The following is a 21,806-nucleotide window of genomic DNA, read 5'->3' on the forward strand; positions in this document are numbered from 1 at the left end:
CTCTCTCTCTCTCTCTCTCTCTCTCTCTCTCTCTCTCTCTCTCTCTCTCTCTCTCTCTCTCTGTGTGTGTGTGTGTGTGTGTGTGTGTGTGTGTAAGAGAGAGAGAGAGAGAATTTTTGTTTAATAGAGAGAAAAACATGCACAATTTCCATACACATGATTTCCCACAATGGCCAATGGCCAGTTGTCATAACCATACAGTCTACTAAACTTGTTGATATAAGTTTGTTGGATGTAGTTTGCTGAAGAGCACATTCATCTGTCACTTATATTTTGTTTCATTAGGCATCTGAGGTTTCATTGTATTCCTGATAATCACAGACTGATCTTATAACTTTGACACCAGATATTTTATCATCATTCTGGACTGGTGTTTAACAGCTGCTTGATCCTGATGATATTTGAGAGTAGCTGTCTACAAAGCAAAAAGAGTTTAGTCACACAGTGTTTACATGAACTGCTGTTAAAGGTGAATTCAAGAGTTGGATAGCATTATGTTAAATGCGCGCTCATAATATGAATATTTTGAAAGCTAACTGGAGCACAAACTACTACTGTACAAGATAATTCAGTTAGTAATGTGATGCCAAAATTTTGAGCCAATTAATAAAGAAATCCGCCTTCAGATTAAAAATAACGAGTGGGTTACCACCCACCCTTTCAGAATTACCTCATTCTCAGGGCACACTGAAGGGAAATATAACGCTGGGAAAATGCAATCAGTCTATAAGGACATAATGACAGTCGTGAATATGGCAAGCGACAGAAGACAATTAGTTGGCAGGATACCTGGTACTGGGAAAATTCAGTCTACAAAAGACACTGCTTTTACAAATGTGACCCATCCTGCAATATTGCTCTGGTGTGTGAGACATTTACCAACCAGGACTATCAGGGGATATTGCGTGTATACAACCAAGAAGGGCTGCACAAATGGGAGCCGTGGGTGGGTGTCGGGGAAACGGCGTAAATCGAGACGCGAAGACGCTTGACGTAAGGCGTCTTCCAAAGTTTCGAGAACCAGCAGTAAGAGAGGAATCTAGGCATACTCTAGAGTCCCTTACGTAGCGATCCCGCAGGGACAGCGCAAACAAAGGAATAATTACAGCGCGATAGAGACATTCAAGCGGACGTTCTTCTAGCGCGCCATACATGAACAGAGCAGGAAGAAATAATCCTGATACACGCCTGCCATGCACTTTACAGTGGTTCGTAGAGTATGGATGTAAACGTAGGAAAACTCTCTCTCTCTCTCTCTCTCTCTCTCTCTCTCTCTCTTTCACTTGATTCGTGTGGTATTCATTGAGTGTGAATTAGGTCTGAAAATGAGTGAAAGTGCCCCGACACCAGCCGCGGCCAGTCCACTGCGCTGCGACGAATTCCGAGCCTGTTGGCGCCAGTCCGTCTCGGGCGCGCATCGATCCGCGGCGAGCCTCCCTCATCTTCACTAACATAGCCTCCTCGCAAACCAACAATCCCGTTCCCTCCATCCTCCATTGTGCTGGATAGGCGTTACCGCGCGACCATCGAACACACACTTTGCTCCTGCAAGTCAAGATGCGCCATTGTTCAGACTCTTGTCACTGCACTTGCAGGAATAATATCATTCATTACGAAATAGATGACAGGCTAATGCAAGTGATTAACTGAAGGAGTAGCAGCATTTGTTTATCACAGAGGAAACTCGTTTTGCCTCTCGAATTCTTGATGTGTCACGATGTCTTAAGACTGAGCGGCTAATTGTTCCGTCACGATCATCATTTTCCGCTAACGAAAAAATGGCGATAACTTAATCATCTGATATCATACGCTTGTTATTTCACAGTCAGCCATTAAAATCATTAACACTCATGTCTGAGCATCCTGGGATATCGGCAAATGCTTCAACGAAATTGTCTTTCAATAGTTTTCTTTTATCTAACCAATCGCAGTGTATCTAACTTTTGCCCATGGACACTACCACACTCTCTTTGATGCGATTTTACACCCCCAACAGTCCGCAGCTCGTGGTCGTGCGGTAGCGTTCTCGCTTCCCACGCCCGGGTTCGATTCCCGGCGGGGTCAGTGATGACTGGGTGTTGTGTGATGTCCTTAGGTTAGTTAGGTTTAAGTAGTTCTAAGCTCTAGGGGACTGATGACCATAGATGTTAAGTCCCATAGTGCTCAGAGCCATTTGAACCAACACTTCCAACAAACAAGGGCAATTTGTACAACTTTTTAACTAGTACCGTTCCGAGTGCGGTTGGCTGAATTTAAATTTACTGACCGTCGTCGTCTATTGTTCCCACTATTACTTTCGCAGTATCAAATACTGCACAGCTACCATAATTTTTTAAATTCAATCCGATGAACCCAAGATCCGAATCAACAAGGAACAGATAAACGAGATTCCACCGTACAGCAAACTGCCTTTTTGTTCAGCACGTTCAATGCTCAACGCAAAAACTTCACTTATCTGTTTCCCTTAGAATGACTCGAATGTGTCAACACAACTGTTGGGAATTCCTTCCGAATGCGCAAAACTTCTATGCGCCGGCATATACAGTACGTATGCCTACTCTACAGAGCGTGACGAGGCGTCCACAGACTTCTTTCTGGCATATAATTTAGTTTATGTCTTACACCTACAGCATCTATACTTAAATAATCAATAGAAAGTGCATTGCAGAGGTTACTTTTCGTGGTTCAACACATCAGTGTTCCTTCCCATACCATCCATTCACACATGGAACGCACGAGCAATGATAGCTGTGCGAGTTGATATTGCCTTAATTTCGCGCTGTCTTCCATTATAATATGCTCGGTATCAAATGTTCAAATGTGTGTGAAATCTTATGCGACTTAAATGCTAAGGTGATCAGTCCCTAAGCTTACACACTACTTAACCTAAATTATCTTAAGGACAAACACACACACCCATGCCCGAGGGAGGACTCGAACCTCCGCCGGGACCAGCCTCACAGTCCATGACTGCAGCACTCAAGACCGCTCGGCTAATCCCGCGCGGCTTCGAAAGACAAAAAGGGGGGTGAATTTTGGGTCAAATGTAATTCATGCGTATGTGTCGAGCATACAACAGTATTTTGTGTTAGGTGTATGACTGATGAGTCTATTGAAGAAACAGGAATATGATATTCCTTTCTGTTTCTGGAAACATCTATTTTTTTCTTTATATCACTTTTTGTTTTATCGAAAAAGATAGGAATTGTATTTTAATTTTGCGTACGTGCTTTGACTTGGATCTGACGGGAACTAAGTGCTAACGTTTCACATGTTACGTCTGCAAAAAGGATTTTTGTCATGCAACATACTATCAATAAACTTTATTCAATAATAATACTTATTGTGTACCTACATCCACACAAACTTCATCGAAGAGGGAGTAACATTAAGCCATCCAGCGCGTCTACATCCTGAGTAGGTCACAATGTCAGTTTTCTTTTGTCAATGTACATATTACAGCCACATGCAAGCACACTTAACACTACATTCAGCATCCGACTCAATTCGTGTTAACTTGCGGCGACCACTGCTGAAACGCATCACGCTGATTAATTTCGCCGTGTTCTACCAATGAATTTGTCATTTCCTTTACCTTCAGCTGTTCCTGTTATACGTGGGCGTTCCACTTCGCATCCCCAAACGCTGTAATATAATGTTATTATAATGATGTTTATGCTTCCAGTTGTGATGCATTAATCATGTAGTCGATGCTGCTACATCTCTTTACGCTGCAGAGAGTGTATAACTTCATTGCCAGTTCTCGTGTTCCAGCTAACCCTATAAGGGAGCGTTGTTGGGCGCAGTACAGGTAGGTGTTGAGCGTGTCCCTGCCTGCCCCCCACCTTTAGCCCTGGAAAACGGAAGAGGGAAAGCGCGAGCACACAACAGTCCAACGGCCGCGGTATTCTGGCGGGTCGTCCAGCCGAATAAAAAAAACCAGCGTTAAAGGCCATCGTGAGTGGCTAACTACGACCTCATCCAGTCTGGCTGCAAGTATGCCACGGTCGATCCCTACTCGTAGCTTGCAGCGCTTCACCTCCGACCAACTTATTCTCCCTGCGTTTCAAGAACCCTTGCTTCAACATTGTTGAGCAGAAGGGGGCTGAAAACGAACGGTTAGGTCTCTGTGTCAGGGTTGGTGTGTAACACGCATTCGACAACTCACCTATCGCAACCTCCTTGTATCTGGTATAACAGTGGCGCGATGAATGCTTGGGAGTAGTTCGGCGGTTGGAAAAACGGAGTTGCATTGCTTGAAAATCACGAAGAGCTCTCAGCACACGCTAACTGGCATGTACATCGCGCTTCTGGCGTAGGATTGAAAGACGTAGCCCAATATGTTTCCCGTGCTTGAATATTTGATGCGACATAATTGTACAGTCGACAGGTATACTCGTACTTGTTTGGCGTTGTACAAAAACGTTGCGCTGGGGTTAGCTACGCAAAACATTTCAAAAACCAATTGCAAATATTGAAGGATGGCAGCTGAGCGGGTGTGAAAAAAAAAAGTATTCCCTCTTTTGAGAAGTGATATTATGGACCAACACACGAAAAAATGTCTAGCAAACAAGAGCTATTAAATGCAAAGTTTAAGAACTGAGAGTACTTGTTCTTCTTAGCTTCTGTGAAACATATTATTCCACCGCTAGCTCTTTGCTATTACAAACGATCTTATGGAATGCAACAAGGAAATGAGGGAACATTCCTTTGTTATTGTCCATGCAGTAAACATCTGTTAGTGTTGCTACTGTAAACCATAGTCATAGTCTGGGTAAGTGTAGAGCACAAGTTAGCTCCGAAGGAGCCACTTTGTTGTATCAAGTTTGTGAAATGCTTTTACACCATAGTTTTAGCTTCGCACCACCCAACATAACAGAAGCCTATTACTTCACACGGGAAATGGCTTGACGCTTGCTTCTATTTGCAGACCATAACGGAAGATTACGTCTTGCATGTCTGAAGATAAATGCAGATGCTAGATATGCCTGCAGGTTAGCCTTTTGGTCTGACCATGATGGGTACCTGTACAATGCCCTCGTCAGTCGTGGTCAGGACAGTGTTCTGTTTATTTGTGTGGGTATTATGTCGAGGCTAAGTGAATTCTAACGTGGGCAAATTGTTAGCGCTCGTGCGGTCGGTGCATCCGTAACCAAAGTAGCCCAAGAGTTTGGTGTTTGAAAAGGCACCGTATCGAAGATTTATACCGCACACACGGAAAGCGGGAAACATCATCCACTTAGTCACAATGCGCACGGAAGTGTGTGATGAGTTCAAATGGCTCTGATCACTATGGGACTTAACTGCTGTGGTCATCAGTCCCCTAGAACTTAGAATTACTTAAACCTAACTAACCTAAAGACATTACAAACATCCATGCCCGAGGCAGGATTCGAACCTGCGACCGTAGCGGTCACGCGGTACCAGACTGTAGCTCCTAGAACCGCACGGCCACTCCGGCCGGCTGTGTGATGAGTGATCGTGACTGACGGCCACTGAGGACTGTTACGAAACATAAGGGAACGACAGATGGAGAAGTCACAGCAGATCTGAATCTCGCGCTCGCGAACCCTGTCGGCACGAAAACACTGAGGGAGTGCCATAAACAGGGAATTTTGAGGCGAACTGAAATCACTCATCAGTGAAACAAGTGCTCATAATAGGAAAACGTGGTGTCGAAGCCAAAAAACCTCGACTATGGAGCAATGGATCGTTTAGTGGATGAGTCTTGTTTCACATTGCCTCCAACTTCTGGCCGAGTTTGCGTCCCAAGAGAGAAAGACGGCGGGGATTCGGTGATGATATGAGCAGCCATATCGTGGTATGCCATGGGCTCAATGGTTACTCTGCAAGACTGCGCTACTACAAAGGTTTATGTGACTATTTTGGCTGATCTGGTCCATCCAATGGCACAGTGTTTGTTCCATAAATGATGATGCTGCGTTGCAAGACGACAGGGCACCCGCTCATACAACTCGCATCGTCTAGAACTGGTTTCGTGAGACGAGGATAAATTGTCGTACCTTCCCTGGCCACCACAACCAGATCTCCAACATTATTGTGCCTCTGTGGTCTTCTTTGGAGAGAGCGGGAGCGTATTCGCTATACATCTCCAACATCGTTACCTCAACTTGCCACCATTTTGCAAGTAGAATGGTATAAGACTCCTTTGAAAACCATAGAGAACCTGTACTTGTGTATTCCGAAACGACTGGAAGCTGTTTAGAACGGCAACGGTTAACCTACACCATATTAGGCATGGTAATGTGTTGGGTTTTTCGCGTTTCCATATTCTGCAGTTCACGCTATTGGTAGACAAGAGGTGGATAACCTCCTGTCTGCGAATAACGTATAACTGTTAACTGCGGAACACATTTGGACTAAGCTTAGCCAAGCATTTTATATATGATGATGGTATTGTGTGCATAATGCATTGAAACTCATCATAATTATGTTAATAAAAATACTTTGGGATCGAGACAGAACATTTTTATATTATTAAATAGCTGAGTAGCGAGTACTTGCCGTTGTCCAGGTATGTATTTACTCCAACTTCTGTTCGTCCACCTCCTCCTTCCCCGTCTCTCTGCCAATCTGCTCCTCCCCCATCTATTCCATCTCCTCCTCCCCCTCTCTTAGTGAATCACCTCCTCTCTTCTCCCCGTTCACCTCCTCCCCATTCCTTTCTGTGTCCACCTGCTCCTCTCCCCTCTCTGTTCATTTCTTCCTTCCCCCGTCTGTTCATCTCCTCCTGCCACATGTCTATGACTGTCTATCCCCCCCCCCCCCCCCATCACTGTCCAACACACCTCTTTCCTCTGTCCACTCCCCCCCCCCTTATCTCCGCCTATCTCCTCTTCCTCCTCCTCCTCCTCCTCCTCCTATCTGTGCCTATCTCCTCCTTCACCCTCGCTGTATGTCCATTTCTTCGTCCTCCTCTCTATCACATACATTCCATCAGGAGACTGTTGGTTCTTACACCTGTAGTATATCTTTCCAGTTGTAACTAATATATCGCTACGGTCGCAGGTTCGAATCTTGCCTCGGGCGTGGATGTGTGTGATGCCCTTAGGTTAGTTAGGTTTAAGTAGTTCTAAGTTACAGGGAACTGATGACCTCAGATGTTAAGTCCCATAGTGCTCAGAGCCATTTGAACCATTTCTGAACCATTATCTGTACCAAATTTGACTCTTTGCTGGCACACGCACATGGCGAACATATTTCACGCGTATTTGTACACATATTTCACCTGTATATTTAGCTGTTTTCCTCTACAGTTTCATTTTCACGCAGCTTCACTTTTATGACGTATCTCCTGTATTATGTGCCGTCAACGACATAATTTTGCAGGTTCATCCAGTTGTATATACGCCTACTGTCTGTGAAATGTGTAGTGAATAGAGGTAGTGGTAAAGAAGTAATAAATTAAAAGCCATGCATCGTGCGACAATTTTCACGCATCTCAGTGTTTATAACATCGTATCTCCTGAACTGGTGAAAATGATATATTTTTCTAGTCATATTCAGGGGCATATGTGAATGTTGTCAGTGACACGTGTTGCGAATATAGTCAGAAGCAAAGAAGTCTTGTATGATGCAGTAGTTTTTCTGTCACCGTAGTGTTTATAATACCGTGTCTCCTGAATCAAGTGTAGTACAATGATCTAATTTTTTTTGGTACATTCAGAGGTACATCTAAATACTGTCTATAAAATATGTCACGCATACAGTTAGTAGTAAACAAGTAAAAAAATTAAAACGTCATGCTTCAAGTGACATTTTTACTGCCTGGGTGGCGTAAACTTAGTACGCAACGAACTACTGGATGACTATATTACACAGACATTCTCGCGTCGTGGGATACGCTGCTTTTACCCCAGCCCCTTTGATAGGGGGTGGTTCTTAACCCCCCCCCCCTCCCCAGACACACACACACACACACACACACACACACACACACACACACACACACACACAGTAAATGATATTTGGTACCGAGTTTGGTTCAAATCAGTCCAGGTGGAGACGCGGAATATACATGAATTTTTATAATTTCTATGGATTCGCGACTAATTCCCGCGAAGCAATACTGGACGAACTTCAGCAAAGGGGAATGGATATCGGTTGATACGCTATACAATACGCGAGTTAGCAACTGCTGTCTGGTTGATACGGTGAACCGGCCCAGGTCATAGGACTAGGTGGGCAGTCCTCTGCGAATGGAATTACCGCAGCAGGTTTCACGAACCGACTCTCAAGTTATAAGCTGCCTCACCAGCTACCCTTTCATTCTGAACGCTACCAAATACACAATTCTAACAGGGCTGTACGAGTCTTTCAAATATGGCAACGAGTTCGTAGTCTGTCGTATCTACTTTCACTGCGCATTCATGACAACCCGTCCCTCCTTTCTGGGAATCCGAAAGCAGCATCGGCCGACTTCAGCGACGACGAAACACGAACCATAAGAATGCGCTCCCAAGCACTTACACGTAGCAAAGCTACAATTCTCGTTGCTTTCATTCCAGAATGATGCAATCAATGCAGAACCTGAGGAGGGAGAATCATAATTTTAATAGTTATAGAAGAAATCGGCAAACATACTTTTAATTAGCACAGATTATGAGACCACAGTTGTTCTTTCGAACTACTGTTCTACTTTACGAGGATTCATGGCAGCCACGCCGTCATACTAATATGGAGACAAAAAATTAGTACGCTTTTGATGGATTTGTACTATGGTACTCACTCCCACAATGCACGTAATTTCCTTGTGCACTTTAACTTATTAAACGTAATCTGCGACAGAAAACTGCTTTCTCTTGTGAAATTTCTCTTTCTCAGATGATCTCCGTGTACTGCGTCGACGCAAATTTAGCTTAATGTGCTTGGACACGCATCCAGGAGGAGCAGTTGTTCAAATTCCCACCCTTTAGTCCACCCCGAAGTCCAAAATGAGTACAACCGAATGCCGGGACAGTTCCTCGAAGAAGAAGAAGAAGAAGAAGAAGAAGAAGAAGAAAAAGGCACAGCCAATTCCCTTCCACGTTCCTGCGCAATCCGAGTTTCGGCTAATCCGAGTTTCGGCTGTCTCTTACGATGATCTAATCGACAGGACTTGCAACGTATTCTTTCTTCGACGTTCGGAAATCTGAAGTCTTCGGGAAAAATGGCCAGTTGCACCGTGATGCAGATTACACGACCCCCTGCTATTAAGCCGATAAACAGCAAGTCTTATATTGGTAAGGGCATATCTCTTTGAATCAGATAGCTGGCTAATAAAGCATTACGGTGGTCAGACTAAAACAGGCATTGACAACTGCTTTACGCTGACGTAGAAGTATATCACCGGTTACTATATTTTCCTTTCATCAATGTCCTCTCATCATCAACCATTTCAGCGCGCGCCATTAGTATTCTGGACTAACACGTCCACATACATTAATGATCTGGCCAACAGTATGAACAGTAACTTCTGATTTTTTGCAGATGATGCAGTTATGTATGAAGTACTATTAGTAAAGTGTGGCACAAATATTCAGTCGGCTCTTGATGATATTTCCAAACAATGTAAAGATTGGCAGCTTGTTAAATGTACACAAATGTAAAATCATGCACTTCACAAAACGAAAAAACATAAATAGGGTCCATGGTTCAAATGGTTCAAATGGCTCTGAGCACTATGGGACTCAACTGCTGAGGTCATTAGTCCCCTAGAACTTAGAACTAGTTAAACCTAACTAACCTAAGGACATCACAAACATCCATGCCCGAGGCAGGATTCGAACCTGCGACCGTAGCGGTCTTGCGGTTCCAGACTGCAGCGTCTTTAACCGCACGGCCACTTCGGCCGGCAAATATGGTCCATAACGCATACAAATACCTGAGTGTAATAATTTGTAAGGACATAATGTGGAATGATCGCATAGTCTTAAGTCATCAGTAAAGTGGGATACACTGAGAAAGAGTAGTCAGGTTGCAACGGAAACTACTTACAAAACACTCGTGATATCAATCGTAGGATATTGCAAAAGTGTGAGAGACATGTAGCAAATAGCGCCAACAAGGGGCAGGGCAGCACACACTGTGATAGGTTTGTGTGAGGATCCTTGGATAAACTATAGTCCCTCTATGCATTTTCTAGAGAGATCGCAAGGATAAGATCACACTATTAAAGTGCACAGAAAGTTATTTAAGCTGCAATTCTTCCCGCGCTCCTGCACCGTTGGAACGGAAAGAAAGTCTTACATCTCGTATAATGCTACATACCCTCTGTCGTGCACTCCATAATGGTATCCAGATGGTACGTAGAAGTAAATGTATTACCACACGCATAATTTATGAAACATTAACTATGGAACTTTCTACTGTACCACACTTTAATATTTCATCTCGTTCCAAGCGCAGATGTAACAGCCAAAGAATGTAATCATATGCCTGTATGCGAGCTGTTATTCTTTCACTTATTATCTTCAAAGACCACAGAATTAAACTTAGGGGGACTGAAGAACGTTCACAGTAAAATACCGTCCGGAAAAGCTGGCCTTGAAATTTTCCAATCGGCTTTGGCTCAAATGGCTCTGAGCACTATGGGACTCAACTGCTGAGGTCATTAGTCCCCTAGAGCTTAGAACTAGTTAAACCTAACTAACCTAAGGACATCACAAACATCCATGCCCGAGGCAGGATTCGAACCTGCGACCGTAGCGGTCTTGCGGTTCCAGACTGCAGCGCCTTTAACCGCACGGCCACTTCGGCCGGCTCAATCGGCTTTATACAAGATGTTCAGCACCTTACTGCCATTGTCTTCTATTTAATCGTTCTCGCGTGTAATCTACAGCTCCACAACGTTCTAGTAGAAAATTCACTTTAAATACAAATGTTTTATTTCATATCTCCACACATGGTATTTTTTATTTGCATGACAACACTGACTACGTACTTGTTTTTCCATTAATCACAAAGTCAAAGCTGCTGTGCGTTACGTGAAATGCTCAGCTACAAACTGATCTAAATTCCGATTTAGTTGGTAGCGTTTAAAAAACCTAATTTTGGACATTACTACTTTTCTTATTACGTAAGATTTCCTGATGAAGCAACTGTGGAGGAAAATGAGAGCTTAAAAAGTACGCAGTTCGCTGACTTGTCAGAGCACAACATTGTTAGCAGTAGTGTCTATAACTAAATTTCAGGTGTATGCACGATATTAGTTCTCTACATATACCACCAGGGAAAAAGTACCGATTCATGCCTGCAAGTTCTCCGTAAATGCACAAACCTGCCTGGAAATCACGCACGAGCAGCAGACACTGGGTTACTGAATCGATTGGTTTTGGGAAGTATAGGAATCCAGTTTAGCTGCCTCAGTCTGTAGCTTTTGGGTGCGATGCCTGAAGAGAGGCGGGTTCTGTTCCGCATGATGGCCGTTTTCAGAATCGATGTACGGAGCTGATTTATAAATAGACGAGCGTAACAAAACGGGCAGCTTTGAAGTTCGCCATGGTGCTGCCCTTTTTAATCCCGGCCAGCCAGCAGTTGCGGCTTGCTGCTGACGCGATGACGTGGCCCTCCACCGCCACATTCCGCCGCAGGCAGCTAGCCAAGCGCCAGGCCGACTGCCCAGCCTCACGTGAAAGCCACTCGCTCGCCAAACACGTTCACTTTCGGCGCTTTCGCGGTCGTCGATCCCAGACAAGCACCACCCGCCACTTCCTGCACAACCCAGCCGCATACACTAACAGTTATTACGAGACTGGAAGCATCATGGCGAGGTTTACCGAAGCACTGTAAAGCTCCGATTCGTAACGCACTCTTAACGCAACAGCATGTCTTCTGCAGAGTTTTAGTAGCACTGAAGGTGTGGAGGTGTTTGTGTGTGGAGTTTCTGTTCTGCAATACCAAGCTCCTTAACACACGAAGACAAGACGCCACGATCTGTAGCAGCGGTCTGATGACGTTACAACTGACCGTTGCGCGGATACCTGTAAACAGTTCAGCTCGCTAAACTCCATTACATTCCTAAGGGTGTCTCCAGCGTTATGAAACGATACCTTCAGCACAGAAGCATGCTTTAGACGACGGCCTAATATCAATACAAATAAAATAACCACGAATATTTTGATACATTACGTAGCCTCCGTAACACACAGAACGGTACCTTGCGGAGTACCAGTGTTGATGGTAATTCTCTCACCTGCTACGTTTATCTAATGGGGACAGCTCGCACGGTCGGTAATTCTTGATTATCAACAAGATTAGATTCGCTGAAATTAAATGAAAGGATGGTTGAGATGACAGCCACGAAGATGTGATTACGTGAAAGGATATAGCCGAAAGCGGGTCAGAACTACTAAATCCAAAATATGAATTTATGTTGGGACAGAAAATTTCTTAGAATAAGAGAGTGAGTGTCAAGCATGGAGTCGAGCTATCACAGCCAATAATAACCGGACATACTGGTTAGAGTACCGGTCTGGAATAAATTTTCAACTGTCAAAACAGAGAGATCCAGAAAAATTTAGACTACCTTATATCGTTGCAATTCTGTGTGGTAGCGTAGTCCACTGTTTTCTCAACAGATCATGGCGCGTGTTTTCCAGCAGACGACAGTGCAGCAATGAATGAAGAAAGGTTGTCGTTTGAGTAACGAAAGGTCGTACTGATGTGGTACTGGAAGTACGAAAACATGACGGAGGTACAATGGCAATGGGGTAATGTGTACAGAACTCAGCCACCAACACGTACAATAATTTATCGTATTCGGGAAATTTGAAGCCGACGGTACTGTTCAGGAAGTGCATAAGGAATGGTCTGACCGACCTAAAATATCAACATGCCCAGCTTCCAGCGCTGCTATGTTGCAACAATTTAGTAAGTCACCTCAAAAATTTGTGAAGCAGGGTGCACGTGAAAGCAGGATAAGCCGATCAAGCGAACGACAAATTCTGAAGGCTGCAAAGTGGAAAGTCGTCATTCCAAGCAAGCTGCACGCTATGAACGAGGATGATCCGGATCGAAGGATGGAGTACTGCGAGTGATTTGAAGGCTTCGCGAGGATGAACAGTTTGCAGGGATGGTTGTCTGGTCTGGCGAGGCGCAGTTCAAACTGAACGGTGCTGTAAACCGCAGAAAGAGCGTGTACTGGTCTCCTGAATATCCACACGTTCACGTGGGAAACATTTTATCTACCGGGTGTTAATGTGTGGTTTGGGTTGTGTCATCGGCGCGGCCTGATTGCCCCCTTCTTCTTAGAAGGTACCGCAACTGGTGACGCGTATCTTCATATGCTGCAAACGTCGATTTTACCTGCCACCTGAGAGGAGTTTGGTAATGAAAGATTCTACCTGCAACAAAATGGCGGTATGCTTCACAGCCACAGAAACGTCAGAGCCCACGTGGATGAAAATCTACCTGAACTGTGGACAGGTTGAAGGGTAGCTGTTGAGTACCCACCACGGTCTCCAGACCTTATACTTCTTGACTTCTACCTATGCAAGATCTTGAAAAATGAAGTTTATCAACAGAAGCTAGGTACACTGAACGAGCTACGAGAAACCATAGAGGCGTCCTGTGAGGCTATCACACCGGCAAACACACAAAGCAAGCTTCCCCCCATGCAAGAATTTTAACAGTATGTTATTTTGTATCATTAATTTTAACTATCAAAGAGTGTCAATATTTTTCTGGACCCATCTGTATTCAATTTGTGCTTATTTGTCGCGAAGAAATTCTGGACCAATCTAAGCTCGGATGTCACGGATGTCGGTTGGTATGCTACCCACGAGATAACAATTCTTGTCAGGTTAGACTATACGGATTAGAGAAACGACATTTAACATATTCGTTGAATTAACAAAATCGAATTGTATGTCAACAATGACCTTACATCCTATGCATCTGCCCAAACTGTCAATTGCTAAGACAGACTCCTTTAGTGGCAGAGGTTCAAATACCAAATAAATGGCCAGTGAGTTTCGCTAATTCTTTGTACAGAAATAGGGATATATCTATGCTCATTCGGGAATTTGCTATCAAATCCAAGCCTCCGTGGCCACTTTCACAAAGTTTTCAAAACCGCAAATGATGATCTCTCTCTCTCTCTCTCTCTCTCTCTCTCTCTCTCTCTCTCTCTCTGCCAGTCATTCTGCCTGTCTTTTCTGACGAAAACGGAGGCATACGATACTCGCATTCGAAGTGGCTCGAATTTCCCGATGGGCCGCTGCGCTCGGTAAGTATCGACTTGTTCGAAGAATCACACGACATTTGACTCCTCCGGCGAGACATGAAGGGATAGGCAAGAAATTACGAACTAGCCACAACAATAAGCTACTCTCCGCTTAAAATTTGACAATTTCGTGAAACACAGACGCAAATAGCATTAAATCCTACCACTGCACAAACACGTATTGTATATGAACAAATATACAATACAGTTCTCCTATACACCGGTATGTATGGATATATAAATATTTATGCTGATTTTTAAGTAAAGATGACAGATAAAGACAAATGTCGTCTTCCAAAAAATAGTACCTGGCTGAACCTAGTATAACATTTTATTTATCAGAGACGGTCACGATTTACGAGGAAGGTTGCAAGTGAGCAATTCAATCCCTGTTTACATTGTAGAACAACAGATAAAAACGTTACCTGATTTTTATCTGTCTGAATCAAGTCAGCAACATTCAGATCAAACAATCAAGACAACTAATTAAGAATTAAATTTCAGACAAAATAAATAGAGCGTAATAAAGTGACTAATTTTTATCGCGAGAATTAATTACATTGGCAAGATCCATATCGAAGAGAGTACTATCAGATGTCCCTAGATCGGGGGACGAACGAAACCTTGGGAACTGGACAGAATCATGATTGCAATTTTGTATTAGTCGCCGTTGTTATGCACAATCTGCAGCCTAGAAGATATTTCACGCCGTGTTTCACAACTATTTTTATTATTAAAATCCGCAAGGCATTAAAAACGCCGTGGCGGATCTTTGCGATAGTACCGACAAAAGTCACTAGACCGCGGGCCGATTTTTTTAATCGAACAGAACCCGAGATTTCCCGAACTTCGGCGTCAACTATTCGAACAGTTCGAGTCGTGTTCAAACACAGCCCATTTAACAGACACGGTATCTGATCAGTCCAGCAAAATCGAATCGAACTCTGGATCGGCCTAACAAAATTGATTCAGGAGTAACGTGAAAAATATAACAGTGTAATTCGGTCGCCGATGTGTCGTGTGTAAACGTGGTGTGCGCGTTAGAGGCAGCTGCGACATGGAAGTCGGGTTTCCCGCGCACGAGCCCAGATGGGGCGGCTCGGCTCGTCTTCATCTAGAATAATTGAGGGGCGAGAAGGGGAGGGGGTGAGGAGAGGGGAAGGCAAAGGGCGCGGCCAGAGCGACAAAAAATGGCTGCGTGGGAACCACAGGAGGCGGCGCTGCGCTGACACACCGCCAGCGCAGGAATGACCAGCAGCCGCTATAGTAGACGGGGGCAAAACTCTCACGGGAACAAACAAGTACAGTATCGATCGACATAACTGACAGCCCAATATTAACATGGAACTGGAATTCTGAGCACGTTGAGTCACAATTTCATTCGCTGCCGTACTGTTACATTTACAGGGTGGGTCAAAAGTCACGAAGGGGTTAAAACCGTGAATAACTATTTGTTCTTTTCTCCTTTCTTTTGCTACCAAACTGACACAGAGGAAGAAAGAGAGACAGACCATGGAAGAAAATCATCACCGTTAAACGTACTGAAATTGTGGCGATTTACTTCGAAAACCAGGCGTCAATTGTTCTCACACGTTAAGCTGTCACCACACTGAAACCATTTTTCCTCGTTTGATTCAGCGCTACAGACAAAAGGGTTCATAAAAAAGGCTCTCAGCACTATGGGACTTAACATCGGAGGTCAACAGTGCCCTAGAACTTAGAAATACTTAAACCTAACTAACCTAAGGACATCACACACATCCATGCCCAAGGCAGGATTCGAGCCTGCGACCGTAACGGTCGCGCGGTTCCAAACTGTAGCGCCTAGAACCGCTCGGCCACAGCGGCCGGCGAAATGGCTATCATTTCTCCTCATTTCTCACTTAGAGTAAGTGTCCACTATTAGGTTTCCTGTTTCGATCAGATAGGGTATGCCTTGAGTCAGCGTAACTCATGGCGCGCAAATTATCCAGACTACACTCCTCCAGTGTTTTGAGAGCACTTCGCGACTTTCAACAAACTTTACATATGATTTCAAAACCTTTGTCAACTTTTCATCGTTTACAGTCCCACAAAAGAAATAATTAGCTTCCTGCGTCTTCAGCCATACAGGCGCTTTCAGTCAAATAACTAAGTCATTAAGCCATTAACTCGTTTCTAACGTAATCCGACGTCTGAAGAGAGTTCGGTCCTTTAAGGAACCGGGGAAGGAGTAACTGGTATTCTAGGATTGATCGCACTAGCATCATGTTAGTGATTTCTTTTTCAGTTACACAGCACTTTCTCTGAGCCCTAACAACAAAGCGAAGATTTCTATTCACCTTACAGTGTTCGCCCCATTTCATTTCGCACCTTAATATTACTCCTAAAAATTTAATATATGTGGTGTGCTGCGGATGTTCACCACTTATAAAGTAATGGGATATTACTGAGACCTCTCTCTTTGTATTGGACATTATCTGCATTTATCCACTTTTAAAGTGAGCTGTCATTCCTTGCACCAAGTGGAAGGTTTGTCCATTTCCCTACCATTGTCCAAACGACGATTCTTTCCTATAAATTACAGCACAGTTAATGAACAATTTGATAGTGCAGCTGACCCCATCTGATAAATTGTTTATCACACTGACGACGATAGAGGTCGTGTTACACTTCCTTGGTGCACACCTGATCTTTCTTTCGTTTTTGCCTAACATTTGCCGTCCAACATAATGCAATGCAGTGAGTTAGTTCAAAATTTATCGACCCAATTGCATATCTGTACCGATATTTCGTGTTATCGTATCTTGGACGTTGGTCGATGTGAAATATGGTTTCTTTATTGTTTCTTTGGTCCCCTTTTCTACGAAGACATCAGAAGGCATTACTGCAGATATATCTAGCACCTTCACTGGAGAGTTGATTACCTGGTGCAATTCTCTCCATTTGGCACTGGAAACAACCTTCACAAAGGCAAACAGTTTGTTTACAACTGTTCTTAAAAAACACACACACATTAATACTCTGAACGAGATTGCGAAACAAGTAATTCATCAGAAATGCATACGTCGAGGTTACAAATCTGCTGCCTATTGGTTCTCTCTCACAGCGTCTTGTTACCCAGTCAAACTGGACCCTTTCCAGGCTTTCATCTTTTATCCCTTGTTTCTGGCAAAGTATTTCTAAACAGTTTACGTCAGACGACTTCCCGCACACAAAATATATCAACAGTCCGCCTAACAGCTCGAGAAACTGCTCGCAGTATAGAATGTAAGGCTTCGACGAATGTTAAGCATCCTGTTCGCTTTCGTCTCATCAAACGCGCACTGACAAACATTACATTTTAAACGGTCACCATATGAACTTCTGTCTGATGCATTTCTTTCGGCGAACCTATCAACTTCAGAGTTAAGGCAAACGATGCTTTTCGGATTTAAGAGTAACGATATTTCCTGTTTCAGTCTTTTCAATTTTTTAAAAATCTCTTCGACTTCAGTGGTCCTATCCACAACTTCTGCTCTTAAATGTTTCAGTATTATTCTCACGTTTGTAAAGAACAACTAGATAGAAAATCAATCACACACTGGTAGAGCTAGAACAAAAATAAAGAGACGTACTGAAACAATGGGTAGTAGATGTCTCCTTCGGAGAGAAAAGGGAGGTACTGACAAGCAACACGACTTCAATATAAACATTAAGAACAAAGCTATGTGTTTAACGATGTCCGGTGCTGCGCTTACTGGTTCGGCCATGAGACCAACTAATCTGGCTCAGTAGGGAGCTGCTATCAGAGATCGTTGTTGTTGAACACTCTCTCTCTCTCTCTCTCTCTCTCTCTCTCTCTCTCTCTCTGTGTGTGTGTGTGTGTGTGTGTGTGTGTGTGTGTGTGTGTGTGTTGTTACTGATAATAGAAGTGCACAGTAACTAAGACGTTGGTCGGATATTAATCATTGGAATTTCGTAATTTCTGTCATCTTGACTTGCATCTCTTGACATGGTCATGCTGGATTATTTCCTTCCAGTGAGTGATCCAAGATTGTTGAGTTTCAGCTGGTACGTTATTTCTCCAGAAGAGGGAGGTAAAGTTATTCCCGCCCGTAGCATTTTTTTAAGCTACGCGTAAATCCCGGGTAATGCTAAAACGCATTGGTTCCCGAACTTGGGAAGTGGGCGGGGGGGGGGGGGGGGGGGGGGGGGGTAATTATCCGGGTAAAATGTAATTTTGGCGGGGGGGGGGGGGGGGGAGGGAGGGAAATAAAAACAACATGGTTCAAAAACCGTGTTTCAGTCAATAAAGTAAACTATTTTTATAGTTAATTATTATTTCCGGCGTTTCGAAGGGCCGTAATATCGATTAAATAAGTTTTCATTTTGTTTTATATACTAGCATTAATGAGTGACACCAAGTGTTCTTGGCGAGAGGGGTTGGGGGGGGGGGGGGGGGAAGTAATAGCAAGTCGTCCAGGAATTATAATCTATCTACACATTGGGACCTGCCGCTCGAAAATCTGAAAATGTATGAAATCTACGATACCCTTGTTCGCATGATGCTTCTAACATGTTTGCCAGAGGTTTTAAACCTCTTTAAGAATGGATAGGTCAGTGGGAAGCTGAAACGGATGTTTGAATGCATATCACACCTCGGATGATAAGCTCCAAATGGATCTCACCTATTGTCCTGAATCTAATCTGTTTGGGCCATGGCAGATGCAAAGATGTACTCCATAAGCGGAACAAGTTGCTCAGTCCAAACTATACTGCGGAGCTCCACGCCAGACTACATCACGTTCGCAGTGACTGTTGGACTCGAGCAAATCTTCATAGTGAAGAAGATTTCCCGTTAGCACTGCCAGAGACTGTGCACTGGATTCAAACACTGGACTCGCATTCGGCAGGACGACGGTTCAATCCCGCGTCCGGCCATCCTGATTTAGGTTTTCCGTGATTTCCTTAGATCGCTCCATGCAAATGCAGGGATGGTTCCTTTGAAAGGCACGGCCGACTTCCTTCCCTAATCCGATGCACCGATGACATCGCTGTTTGGTCTCCTCCCCCCTAACAACCCCAACCAACCAACCAACCCCTCCTCCCCCCCTAACAACCCCAACCAACCAACCAACCCCTCCCCCCCTCCCAAACTGGATTTAATAACTGGACATTCATTATGGGTAGCATGCAACCTTGCCGAGTTTACGGTTTCACATTTGTGTATGTGTAAAAACGTGCAAATGTGTCTGAATTCCTGAGGGACCAAACTGCTGAGGTCATCGGTCCCTAGATTTAACACTATTTACACTAACTTATGCTAACAACAACAACAACAACGAAACACACACACACACACACACACACACACACACACACACACACACACACACGCCCGAGGGAGGACTCTAACCTCCGGCGGGAGGGGTCGCGCAGTCCGTGACATGGCGCCTCAAACCGCACGGCCACTCCGTGCGGCTGGATATATGTAGTACCGAGTGTCTGCCCTAAGAGTTGTCAGGTGCATTTTCTTTGTTGTTTGGGCAAATATTTGCAATTTAGTTTTTGCTTTGTATAGCTGGAGTCAGACAAAAAATTATTATTCGTCACCTCTTTCACGTGACGCCAGTGTCAACAGAAAGCGTCGGTTTGTTTCGAATTACTAACAAAATTGTTTTTAAATCGAAATTTAACGTGTTCATTCGACTGAGCTGTGCCTAAACAGTCTAGTGCGACCCTTATTTTATGGACATGTATTAACAGACACAGTAACACGCGAAGAATAAACAGCAATGCAACAGCACCTCAGTAGCGGACCAGGGTAATGCTGTCACTGCTTGAGCACTGGTTATTCTTCCCAGTTTTAGTGGCCCGTTAATAGATATTGATAAAACAGATATCGCAGCACACTAATCTGGGAGACCTCTATCGAATGGGCACGTAAAGCTCAGCTTTAAAGATCATTTTGTTTGTAACGGGAAACAAATCGACGTTTCCCGTCGACGCCGCACGTCGCATGCGAGGCTGATGAGCTCCATTTGTTTAGGCTGACTCCTGCTACACAATGCAAAAAAAAAACAAATGTCAAATATCTGACAAAACACCAGAGTATACGCGTCTCCCGTCTCTTAGTAGACACACCCCTCCATATAACGAACTTAATCTCAAATCACAGGCCTAGGAGTGAAGGTAGTCATCGGTGACCGTTTTATAAGAGACTCTCATAAACGTCTGCTAGAGGCGTTTACAGCTTCCTCCGTTAAAAGTACCACGGTGTTAGGCTGTGATTCATAATTATGGAATGGGCTGCTCATGTTTGATCCTATGGACGACGATTGAAACGTATATGTTGACTATGGGCGTATTAGCAGCACTCTAAATAAATATTTGGAAGGATACCTCTATAATTGCCCTGAACTTTCCGGAAACGCCATGTAGTGCTCAAGGTTCTATTACATTGTGCCGAGGCGTCAGCCAAGAGCACTCTACCGACACGACGTTTGACGATGTTGTGATCAGCGTTAAACGCCCGGAAATATAAATACTACCTTCTCCGATCTCGACAAGTTACAGGCGAGCAGGCAGCACCGGGGACTGACGACCCCAGAGAAGGAAGGTAGTGCGCCTGTGGTGGCACGTCAGACCATTTTATGTGCCCGGAAGCCCACACAGCTGGCGGCGTGGGCCGCGCTATTAAGAACGCGGGCGGTGACGACATCCAGCCAAGGACGGGATGCGACGAGTCGAGTGTCACGGCGGAAGTTCCCCATCACCAAAGGCAGCAGCAAGGGACCGCACCAGGGCGGCAGCAGCGTAGACAAATCAGCCAGACGAGGAAGAGAAACCGCCTGGCGCTCGCCTCACCACAGTGACCGCGAGCACCAGCAGTCCCACTGGTTGCGCCACGTGGTCTGTTCTCTTTTATCTATTCACCACAACCCTCGATGCCTTTATGAGATAGCATATCACACTTCGTTTGCTATTTTAATACCTACTCATCACATGTGTTGGCGTATACTGTCATACTCATCTGCAACCAGCGGAAAATTAAAAATGAAATCGATGCAATAACCTCCAATGGAACGAAGTCTTCCTCATATATACATTTGGCATTTCCCGATTTCTTATTTATCTTAGTAAGTCATATGTGTGTGTTAAGCCGGCCGGCGTGGCTGAGCGGTTCTAGGCGCTACAGTCTGGAACCGCGCGACCACTACGGTCGCAGGTTCGAATCCTGCCTCGGACATGGATGTGTGCGACGTCTTAGGTTAGTTAGGTTTAAGTAGTTCTAAGTTCTAGGGGACTGATGACCTCAGCAGTTAAGTCCCATAGTGCTCAGAGTCATTTGAACCATTTGCGTGTGTTATGTAAACATGTCAAACTGTTCTAACCACCACTTCACTATAAATACTGTAATTGGTGTATTACCACATCTGTAACTGCTTCATGATACGGAGTTGCAGCATAGTTTCGAAACGTCCTCCGGGGAAGTTTTAGCCAAACATGGCACACAGAATCTGCTCTCGTGCCTAAAAACACTTTGTGCCAATGAGCTGCTTATTTGCTTGCATCGTCAGAGGCGCGCGATGCCCGGCGACGAGTTGTGACTGGAAGCTTG

The 21,806-nt window shown here is 44.3% G+C and overlaps 1 protein-coding gene across 7 annotated transcripts in view; it reads right to left on the reverse strand.

Moving 5' to 3' along the window:
* Positions 1-21,806, reverse strand: part of LOC124605610 (actin-binding LIM protein 2) — a 345,173-nt gene that overhangs the window by 132,582 nt on the left and 190,785 nt on the right. The window lies entirely within an intron of this gene.

This window comes from Schistocerca americana, chromosome 3, assembly GCF_021461395.2.
Source record: "Schistocerca americana isolate TAMUIC-IGC-003095 chromosome 3, iqSchAmer2.1, whole genome shotgun sequence".
In the NCBI taxonomy this organism is placed as follows: Eukaryota; Metazoa; Arthropoda; class Insecta; order Orthoptera; family Acrididae; genus Schistocerca; species Schistocerca americana.